The following is a 12,520-nucleotide window of genomic DNA, read 5'->3' on the forward strand; positions in this document are numbered from 1 at the left end:
GTAAGTACAAAACCAACATGTACGTATAATATTTAAAAAGCACTTAAATCAGTTTTGTATGATACAGAAAATCCAGTTAAATCCAGTCAATAGGAGGATAGCTAGAATCACGTTTCTAACGCATAGCAACGTTTATTTTAATATCAATAACCACGTTTGGATATAAATACATTTTTCCGAGAAAAAAAAAATTTTCCGGCATCGGTAAGCATCATGTCCGTTGCGTAAACACCGAGGGGATTCCACGCATCCAGAGATCAATTTTTCGTGTAGATATTACCGTTTTTGGGAATGTCAATTTTGTTGAGAAGGTCAGTAACTGTATACGATGTGTGAAGTAAAAATAATTTTTATTGAAGTATCGAAGGATCGCTAGTGAGGCGACATCTTCAGTCAGTTAAGTTGATATTGCTATCTTGGACACACGAATAGCTGATATTTGTTTTTTGAAGAATTTGAAATTTTAAAAAAAGAAAAACGCACTGAAAAGCCTTAAGCAAGCAGTTTCAAGTTGTGAAACTCGATTCGTTGCGATCGAAGTCTATTAAAAACATGTTTGCAGCTAACTTCGATCTAACTAACCCTGTCGGCAAATTATACTGCAGAATATTGCAGGAATATTAGATTTGCAATATTGCGCCTTGCAGTAATATTACAGCAATGTTTTAATGTCCGCTTTTTGCATTGCATCCTTGCTGAAACATTATGGCAATATTTCATGGGGTATGTTACTGTAATATTGCATTAACGTATGTGCTGCATTGTAGTAATATTCACGTAATATTACTTTAATCATTCATTTATATTGCTGCTATATTTTATATTAATAAAATTAATATTACATTCTTATTAATAATATTATTGATGAAGGTTATAAATAAGTTAAAGGATACATTATATATGGGGATAAAGTAATTTATTATAAGAGACTAAAACATACAGAGAGTTATGTTTGATAAATATGTATATAAATATATATACGAACATGGTTGTTTTAAATCTTCTGATACGTCGATACCAACGTATGTAAAAAAAGGAAAGAAATACATTTATAGCCCTTCGAAATTATACAATGTAATATTTTAAAACTACCTTACAGTGATACAACTTACGACACTTTTCCCATTATTCACACAGTGAGCATGAATTATTTATCAATTAATTTAGGAATAAAGTTTGTAAATTGTGTAATAATATAGTAATTGCGTTTTTGTTAAATACATGTATATATTTACACACCTGTATAATAATAAATAATTTTACTATTTATATATTTCGATTATTAGTATTATATTTTATTAATTCCCACCCAATAAACATTTGTTTGCAAAATTTAGCAGATACCTGTGAAATTAATCAGCTATTTAATCAATCATTAAATATCTTACAAAAGCAATATGGCTGCAATATTGAACATCGAATTTCAGTAATATATATCGCATTTGCGACGGTTATTAAAAATTGCAAGAGTATTGCAGGTGCAAATAAAGTTAACAGTATATACGCAATATTGCAGATAAAATATTAAAATGTAAATTGAAATTAAATATTGCTGAAAGAATATTTCAGCGTAATAGTGTGCTTGCAATACAGATGCAACATTACACTAGCATTTTACTGATATATTGCATTTTTAACAATAATGAGATATTGCAACAATATCACAATTACTACATATGTGCATTATTAACTTTTTAATGCAAGTGCAATATTGTATCAATAAACATGTAATATTAAATTTGTTATATTTTAAATGTAATGTTACTGTAATGTTGAAACACTATTGCAGAAGTAATATATCAAAAGAATTATTTCCGCAATATTTCTGCAATATAACGAAAGTTTTTAAAGTTAAAAAATTTTTTTCCTCATTGTCACTAACGGTTAACTCTTCTCTGCTTGGATACGCAACTTCGAGGGGTCAATTAGAGTTATATCTAGGAATCATGTGATCCGACCTCATGTTTAATTTTTATCCTTAGAGTTAGCGTGGATTGACTGATGTTGTACTTCCACTCAGGCTTCGCCTTAAATAATTAAATGTAGCGAAGGCTGGTTCACTGGTGTTTGTATTTTATCGAGCAGTCTTCCTGTACAGTATTTGTTGCCAAGAGTTGCATGTGTAATGGTTGGTAGCAATACCTTTGTGTAGATCCATCTTGCGTTGTAAGCTCCATAATTGTTCAAGCTCTTATAAACTATTTCATCATCAGTTTCTTATTTTCCCAAGTCTATACCTTGGATATCAATTTATTTAACGTTATCTCTGTTGTACTTGTAGTAATGGAGGGTAGCACTATCCTAGTCAAGATCCAACTGTCCAGGTTCTTGTTATGGCTTCAAATGAGATGCTGTGAAATCCTCCATAAAATTTTTGTAAAAGACTCGAATAAAAATACCTTGACAAAAATTAAAATGACTATTATTTGATATATCTGAAAAAAAATTAAAAATACTTGCAAAAAGTATATAAATTCATGAAAGATAAATGCCAAAAATACACTGAAGGCGGCTTATATAATGATGATATCAACGGCATAAATTCTAATAAAGAAATTGATGGTGAAGAGATCAATGGTAAAGAATAATAAAAAAGAACACCAGTAAAGGCTGCAGGTACTTTGATATCTTAGATACCAGTCCTAGTGTTAGCAAGTGCCTTCAGGATTGCTTGAACCTCTCGGTAAGGCTTTGATTTAAATAATTAAATGAAAGGATGGTATTTAATCCAGCAGTCTTATAATATGTAGTGTTTTTGGCAATCACAACCCTAGTGTAGATCCATCTTGTGTTGTATCTACTTCTGAGCTCTTTAAGCTCTTATTATAGTTTCAAATGATGTGCCATTAAGCATCGGTTCTTTAGCAACAAAATAGGCATTTAAAGGTCTTACTTTATTTAGTTTTGAACATTTTAATAGGGTGATAGCGAACTTGGGCTTACTCAAAATACAATGATTGGATGTTTTCAAATTTTCCTCTTCGTACAAAAGTCTCATCATAACTCGACATTATCCTAAGACTAAATAATTAATACATGGCTATCATTACTATTGCTCATTATTTAGGATTTCGGTTAGCTAAGTTCACTAAAATCGTCAATAAAGCCATCGTCGGTTCCATAAATATGAATTTACTCCTACATGTCTGTAGTTAGTGGAACCTACGTTTAATTAATTTTTTTATTTATATCTGTAATTTAAATAAGTCCAATGAATTATTTGAAAATTCCCTGAAAAAAACAAAAAAAAAATAATTCGTTTTAATGTAACCTGGTAGAACTTTGTCCAGAAAATCCAAAGTTGATAAAAGCCAGCGAGGCAATTAATTTGTCACGCACGAAAGATCTCTAAAGAGGTAGATACGCAAACTAATACAAATAAGAATCAGCTGATTGAATATAAAAGGTTTGGAGCAGAAATTGGACGACTAAATCACTTTTCGATCAATTACCCGTAGTATCGAAAAACGTATTTTTTTAGCTACTATAACCAGATCATTAGCAAAGATGCAGAGTATAGTTCTTGTTGTGGGCATCGTTCTAATTGTTTTACTGAGTAAGTATGCCTAAATATTAACATGATTTTTGTCTATCAGCAAGTGTCACCCTATGAGGGAATTACTTTGATCCTAGCCATAAATGTTGGCTTAGCACTGGTAATTCTTTTCTATGACGATGACTTATTCCTATTTTGTCCACCCAATCCAAGATCCGTGCTTTAACCAAAGTTCTATCATTAATAATATATCTGGAGGCTGCAGTGTTTTGTGACCTGTGCAAGGCATTTGATTGTGTGGATCACAAAATACTGCTAAGTCTTAATTGATTAATCGTACTCAGTGTTTTGTCGTGTGGGACTTTATCTGCAGCTAGAACCCCTATTTCAAAGTCAATCCAATTCTTTAGTAAAGTGATTTTTGTTTAAGGTTTGTGAACCTTTTGAGGACGGAATTAATTAAATTACAAAGAAAACAGTTACTACCTGAAAATCTTTATTTAAATGGGTATTCGAACATAAAATAAGTGTCTATTTTTGAAAAAAAAAAATAAACGGCGGTTATCTGGACTAACCACTAGTCACTCACTATGGTTTGTGGAAATCGTAAAAACGAAACTGTTACCTTACATGTTGAGCAGTTCCATACGGTTCGATGTGGTTCCTTGCGGGTACTGCATTGGGCACATCTAAGAGAAGTAGTGTGAATGGGCATATGAGAATTTTTATCGTATTTTACTTCTTGAGGTACAAGAGGTTTGAATTTATTTGGGGGTTTCTCTGCACTTTTCCGACCACGTTTCGCTTGTTCTGGATTTGAACCAACTCACTACAGAAAGCCGAAACTGTTTCAAGGTCATAATATTTGGCATTCTTTGTTTGAAGATGATGTAGGAATTAATGACTCTAGCATCCATAAAGTACCAAAAAATTCGGTGCCACCATTTTCGTGACTTCCTATCTATTTCATACAGTGACTTTAACATGTCAAACTTGTCGACGTACCCCATGTGCCGGTTATAATCGTTAAGAGCCGTCTTTTTTTCTTCTTGAATCAGTTTCCAGGTTGTCAGGATCGTGAAAATTTGAAATAAAAAGAACGCTTTTTCTATCCATCCACTTCAAGGCTACAATTCCTCCTGTAGATACCCGATAGTCCTATTCTCCTCTTTTCAAATGCTTATCGTCACGCAAGTCGTTTGGCATATTTTTTCTATTTTTTCTTGCGGTTCCACATGTATAAATGCCTTCCAACAGTAAACTGTTTTGCAGTTCAACCGAGTTAAAAAGAGTTAAAAAAGCTTCTTATCAACTAATTCTCTAGATAAGTCCTTTAAGGATTTTTTAGTAAGATTTGAAACTTTACCCGTAAAAATTTAAAATTGCGACATAAATCCTGTTTCGTCACTTCTTACCCACACCTTGTATCCCCTCTTGGTCGGTTTCATCGGCATGTATTCTCGAATGCTGCTTCTTCCTTTGAATCGTATCATAGATTCGTCTATGGCTTGGTACTCACTTGGCATAAATGAATTTTGATAAGAATTTGATAAGGCATCAAGGAGTGGGCGAATTTTGTAAAGCTTGTCATAATTGTCATCTTGCTTTTTCGGTTCAGTTGCGTTGTTATTCGAATGTAAGTTGCTCAACAACCAGCCAAAGCGATCCCTGGACATAGCAGTACTTAGATAATCATCTCTTAGTTCAAGTCTGGACGACCAATAATCACGATAGCTGGGTATAGGTTTTAATCCCATCAGAAGGTTCAGACCAAGGAACACTTTTATTTCAGCTGAAGTTGTTGGCAAAAATGAACTATAATTGCCACCTTGTTGAACGGCATAAAGGTTAGTTTCGAATACAATATTTTCGATCAGATTCAACGTAAACAAATGCAAAAAAATATCAGTAGGACTATCTGGATCTTGTGCTATAACGTGTCCAGTATTTTCAGTAAATGGGTCAACCTGTGTACAAAATGTTGTCTGCTTTGTCCACTGTATTGTAGTATTTCTAAGCTGTAACTGTAATTGCGCCAAAGGAACCTAATCTTCAGATTCGCATTCATACTTCGGTATAACTACAGCTGCAGGTATATCTTGCTGTTCCTCGACATCTTCTAATATGTCAACGTCCATTGCCATAATATCCAAAATGTCCTCACCGTCACAAATATCATCTTCGGTAACGGAAGATACCTCTGATTCGTTATCAGATGGTAGGCTACTGTTTAAATTTTCAAAATCCCCTGCAGGAGGTAGATGTTCTAATTCTTTCCACCTCCAAGTAATTTTGGACGGACCTGAAAAAAAAAACCCTCTGTGAAATAAATCACTAGTAATAAAAAATATCCATAGCAAATGTATATTTTAACTCCTATTAGATTTGGAATTCACCAAGAACCGCCTGAGACTATTATAGTCAAAGTCTTTATTTCAAACCATTCGTAAATTTCCTGTGAACCAATAATCTTGAACTTTTCTGATACCTCTCTGATTTACTGATGCCTGGTGGTTAGACCGCGATACCATACATTTGTTTTACAAAAATAAAAGTAATGGGCATAACAAATTGATGATCAAAACAATTAATTTGTAATAAATAATTATAAAGAAAATATGTTTTTACCACTTCAAAATGTGAAGCAAATGCACTTGTTTACACCAAAACAAAACAATCCTTTCACACTAACCAAATATCGAAATAAAAACCGAATTTATTGCCATCTAGAACATGCATGTAATATTTCCATATAATATACTACTTAGGCAACACATATTATTGTGGTTAGATCAAATGACCGCTAGACGTTTACGTACAAATTTAATAAATTGTGGTTAGCTCAGGTAACCACTGGTCCTGAAAGGGTTAAAGAAATTATTATAAAAAGCAATCCTGAAATATAGTCCTAATAAAACTCTATTTTCCAGACATTTATTTTGTCCGTTCCCAAGAAGGATGTATTAAGTACAATATCTCAGATCACTGCGTAGACGAAACTAACACTAGGGGAGCATGCGATTACAAAAGTAAAGGAGAGTTCTGCTACGAATTCTATGGCCTTAGAGACTCCACCAATCATCGCCATCGTAGATCTAGAGAATCTGGACAGTTGGAATCACTTTTGGGAATGTACTTTCTGGAAAGCCTTTTAAAGGATCGTAACAAAAAGTTGTAGTAATAAGATTATTGATTTATTAGGTCTCCTAACTCATATCGAAAGCTTTATTATTAGTATTCTAAGATGATAAAATATGATCTCTCTATATGATTAATGTAAGTGTGTAACTTAAGAGATGTGAGTGGAATAATACGAAATGCGGCTTTTTAAAATTCCGCCTCGTTTATTTTAGATTTTGTAATTACTTAATGGCTTTACTCGAAATTGGGTAATTGACAAAAAATGTCAGATCATTTTCTATTGTAGGTTTTGTGTATTTGCTGTAACTGTTTAATTAAATATTTTTATTTCATTGCGTACTTTTATTAAATTGTATTAAGAAACATATAATGGCTTAAATTTAAAAATAGAAGAGAAGTAAGATTTCACAAGATACCAAGATCATCAATAATTCCATACAAGGCCAAAAACCTAATTGTTATTTGAAACACATGAAGGGACATTTTTTTATGACTTTCTGATCAAAAATCTGGTTGACAAGCCTAGTAGGGCATAACTATAGTCTTTCTTCCTTAGATATTCTTAGCAGCAGAAACGTCCTAATCCTTTTCAGTATATAGGACACGTATGCATGGACTCCCTGGAACTAGTCTTCAAAGCAACAAGTTGATACTACTTTAAATTAACAAAAAAAGGTTAATTTTTTTAAAAGGCTTTTAAAGATTTTTAGTGTTTTTTTATACAAATTTGATTTTGATTTGGCTAATATTTTTTATTTTAGATCTGACGATGGTCTAGTCAGAGTAGAACACGTCTAGCCATTTATTAAATATCTATTTTGAAACAATAACTGTGTATTTTCTTTGTTTATGTCACCAAATTTTTAAAATATTCTTTTTTCAACCGCCTACATAAAGAAGAATGAGTAATGACGATAAAGTACACTAAATAAAGTAAACCTATTTCTGTATAAAATTAATTTTTAACAGACTGCAATTAAACTTTTTTATGAGATATTTGCTTAGGGATCTTCCAAAATAGTCAATAATTTAAAAAATATACTATTTGCTTTTATACAACAGCGTAAATTACAAATGACTTAAAATCTTTATAGAACAGATATAAAACAAAGTATATATCGTATCCATTTAAGTTATGCATATTTACAAACATTTATTGGCTTTTGAGTCTGTTTTCTGAACGTTGATCTCATTTTCATGTAGAAACAAACTGTGTATACCTGAAATTAGTAATTTAATTCCCAACTCCCTGGAACTAGACTTCAAAGCAACAAGTTGGTATTACTTTAAATTAACAAAAAATTGATAATTTTCTTCTGTCATTTGCTAAAAAAAATCACCAAATTTTAAGCATTCAGTTTATATTGTGAGATGTAACTTAAATATTTCTTAACTGTTATACACACTATACACACACCTACTTTTCACACAAATTTCTGTCTTACTGCCTGGAATTAAGTTTTCCCTTATTTCAAGTGTCTGGAATTAAAAAACTAAGATTCCTAACTGTCTGAAACCAGACTTAATCCAAGAAACCAGGACCACTTAAATGTGACTTAGATATCCGGAAATTTCAAAAATTTAGTAAAATTAAGTTTTTAGCGACCTGAAACTACACTTTAACCTGATAAATCAGGTTAATTTCAATGTGATATTTGCTGAAAAATTCCAAATTTCAAAAATTTAGTGCCTTTCTTTTTTTACGTATCTTTCTTCCTTCCTTTAACTTAACAAGCCAGGACTATTTTTATATTATTTTACTAAAAAGTCTTAGTTTTTCTATGAGCTATAACCGAAGTCTTAAATGTCTGAAAAATACACCAAGCACATAATTTTCAACTAAATTTAATGCTCAACTACGTAAAATTTAAAAAAATTATTTAACTCACCAGGACTACTTTTGTGTGACATTCGCTAAGAAATATCCAAATATTAAACATTTAGTTTTTTTGTGAGGTATAACTTAAGTGTTTTTCACCTATTTGGAATATATTCACAACATACCTGTTTCTAATTAAACCTAATTCTTAACTGCCTAGAATTAAAAATTCTCAACTAGCTAAAACTAGACTTGATTCAACAAACGAGGACTATTTTTATGTGACATTTGTAAAAAAGTCGCCATATTTCAAAAATCTTGTTAAAAAATGTTTCATACGTAACTTTTTTGTCATTATTAGGAACTAGTTTGCCGGTCAATTTATATTTATTTAAAAATTTAGTATTGTTTATAATAGTCCCCACTATTATATAAAGTCGAAATGTCATCTCATCATATTACTGTTAATAATTCTGATTACATTTAAGTAATTTAGTCTCAGCGTCAAGATAGCTTATAGATTTTATACTCATACTAATCTTGTATTGCCGGGTTCAATTCTCCATAAATCTATGTTGCTGAGTTCAACTTTTTTAATTATCTTTTATAATTATAACTTAAAAAGGTGTATTTATTTATGTTAAGTGTAAATATTGTGAAATGGCTTTTAAAGGTTTTAGTGTTTTTTAATACAAATTTAATTTTGATTTGACTAATATTTTTAATTTTAGATCTGACGATGGTCAGAGCAAAACACATCTAGCCATTTATTATCTATTTTGAAACAATGACTATGTGTTTTCTTTGTTTATGTCACCAAATTTTTAAAATATTATTTTTTCAACTGCCTACATAAAGAAGAATGACGATAAAGTACACTAAATAAAGTACACTTATTTCTGCATGAAATTAATTTTTAACAGACTGCAATTACACTTTTTTATGAGATATTTGCTTAGAGATTATCCAAAATAATCAATAATTAAAAAAAATATAGTATTTGCTTTTAGAATACAACAGCGTAAGTTACAAATGACTTAAAATATCTATAGAACAGATATAAAACAAAATACAAATCGTATCCATTTAAGTTATGCATTATCAAACATTTATTGGCTTTTGAGTCTGTTTTCTGAACTTTGATCTCATTTTCATATAGAAACAAACTGTTTTTAAAATCCTATAAGGTTAGTACTCATTTTATTATTTATTGGTGCTTTCAAAAAGGGTAAAAACATAATTAAATTCTGCTTCTAAAAAGATTTTAGAGGTATTTTCATGCCTAGAACCTAAGCAGAGAATAATAGACAGTAAATAAAGACTTAAACTTAATGGCCAAATAAATCAGATTACCTAAGGACAAAATATCATTGTAAGAGCCTCTTAGAAGAGGATATTCACAATAGTTAGAGGAACCGGAATTATCGGTGAGGTCTTTCGGTTTTAATGAAGCCAAAACTCACATAGTTCATTGAAATACTTGCATCACACCAATCGAGACACTGAATTCCTATTGCCTATAAGGTAAAGCCTGATATGCATGGAAGTCTTTCCCATTAGAGGTTTCCACTTTTTTTCCTTTCCGATGATGACTACCATATCTTAGATAGAGCAAAGCCAGTTACCATCCAAGTGCAGTCTTCCTGGATGTATCCGAGACATTCTTGAATTAATACGGAAACTGCAAATGGTGTACTTTTCCGGATATAAGGCTCCTTGCAAAATAGCAGTGTCTGCATTATCTTCGTTAGATTTTAGCAGAAGATTTACAAAAGGAAGGAGGAACCATCTAATGATATGGATGGATAAATGAAAGCTACCGATCATTTTAAGGAAATACTTTAAAGTTTCGTATCATCAAGACACTAAACTCCTATCACCTACATAGTAACACCTGATATCCGTCGAAACCTTAGCCAGCAGTTTCTACTGTCTTCCCTCGTATTCCTTGGATTCCACAGGAAACCCAGTAAATACCTTTATTGTCCTGAGGACATACTATATCGGTCACAAATGTGCTGCATATAATACACATAAAGATACCGTTGGACGTCCTGGGTGGGATTGTCAGATTTAGGATACGCGTGTGAGGTCTCTAGAATATTTATGCTTACATCCCTAATTAAATATACAGGGTGTAAATAAATAGATGCGAGATAATTCAGGGGTTGGCATTGATTCTTGGGTAAATCTTAAGAAAGGCGTAACTTTTGAGATACCGGGTGGTAAAGATTGAAGAAAAATATATGTTTTTTTTATAATACCTGTAAAAACCCTGTAGATATTTTATTAAAATTTAATATGCATCAAAAGGCATTTTCTGAGGCCCACTAACTTTTTTATTATTTTATTCGTACCAGTGACGTTCGTGTAAGGTTTAAACTAATTTTTTTTGATGAAAAATATGGTACACCGCTTTTTTTTTTGATTTTTGTTTGTTTTTGTAATTCTCATTTATTTCTGAGCAAATTTGATCTCTTGATCTTCTTTTGTTCGAAGTTGCGTATTTGATTAAAAAAATTAAATGCATCTACCAAAATGTATTACGTATTTATTATTAATGTTTAGATAATTAGATAGATGCCTATACGTCGCTGCATTTGTCGACGAATCTGATAAAAAATGCTGAGAGAATTTTAAATTACGGCACATGAATTAATGATTCGATTCCTCAAATCATCAATATCCAGTACCGGACACTGATACCAATAAAAAAAATAGTGAGCCTCAGAGAATGCCTTTTGATGCATAGAAAATGCATACCAAAAATTACAAAAATATCTACAGGGGTTTCACAGGTATAGTAAAAAAACATTTATTTTTCTTTAATTTTTACTATCAGGTATATCAAAAGTTAGGACGTTTAGAACATACGTTCATATAAAGTTTTTTTCTTAAAATGTATCCAAGAATCAGCACCCTCTATATCATTAAGCAGTAATCGCGAGTGTACAAATTGCTTTTCTAACATTTTATAATTTTTTAACATATTTTAATAAAAAAAATGAAATTGAAAAACTGATATAATATATATCCACGGGACACCAAACATGCATAAAATGGATCCATATAACATTTTCTTCCACGGTACAACTTCTGCAGTTTCCGTAAGAACCATACATTCCCAACTAATTTTAAGCGCACGCCACTATAGAAAAAAAAATCAAATTTGGCGCCATATTATGGAGTCACTGTCAAAAAACATGGTTACCGTTTCCGGTTAGTTCTACTCCACGACTTGAAGAGGTCGCTGTTATCGACAATTCTGAATGTTGTTATTGCACATTGGGGACGTTCAGCATTCAGTTCACTGTTTTCTGTCTTCCATTTTCTTTTTGGATTTTTGACGTTTGAGTCCTAACGGATTCTATAACCAGTATATTTAACAACAATACGCATATTTTAGGGAAAAGGCGTTTTTTAGACAAGTCATCTGAGCAATTAAGTCATTTAGACCGAGTAAGACCAAGTTTATACGGGTAATTAAACCACTTTAGCGGCTAAACCGGTTTAGAGATATTCAGTTTGGCTAATGTTCATATCAGAGAAAGGGATTTCACCTTTAGATTATACAGCTGTCTACCATTGCCAACCTAGAAATTCAAAAAAAAATTGAGCTGACTAGTTAGTTTGTTATTTGAACCGTTAACTAGTTTAATAGGTAACAAAATGATTTGGCAAAAAATTAACTATTAACATGTAACCATAAAATATCTGTTAATTGATTTTTTTAAAGCATTTGCACATTTGAGCTGGTAGCACTGAGAGTTCCATCGGTGGAGCGGTTTTAAACCTGTACTGGGATTCTAAAATTACGATTCGACACGATTACTGGATATGACTGATTCTAAATAAAATTTTCAATCGTGAGTGTCTTACGGATTGCTTAGTTTTTAACGATTTGTCGACGACACGCTTGGGTATATCGTATGCACCAGACGATATAGCTTTTTCCTTATTTAATACGTGCATAATGTGTCAGCATGCTTTTTTAAACCAATTTATTTTATTGATTGTTTACCAATAGTCATACCAGGATTTTATTAGTATATCAAGAAGCTTAC

This window comes from Anthonomus grandis, chromosome 15 (genome assembly GCF_022605725.1).
Source record: "Anthonomus grandis grandis chromosome 15, icAntGran1.3, whole genome shotgun sequence".
In the NCBI taxonomy this organism is placed as follows: domain Eukaryota; kingdom Metazoa; phylum Arthropoda; class Insecta; order Coleoptera; family Curculionidae; genus Anthonomus; species Anthonomus grandis.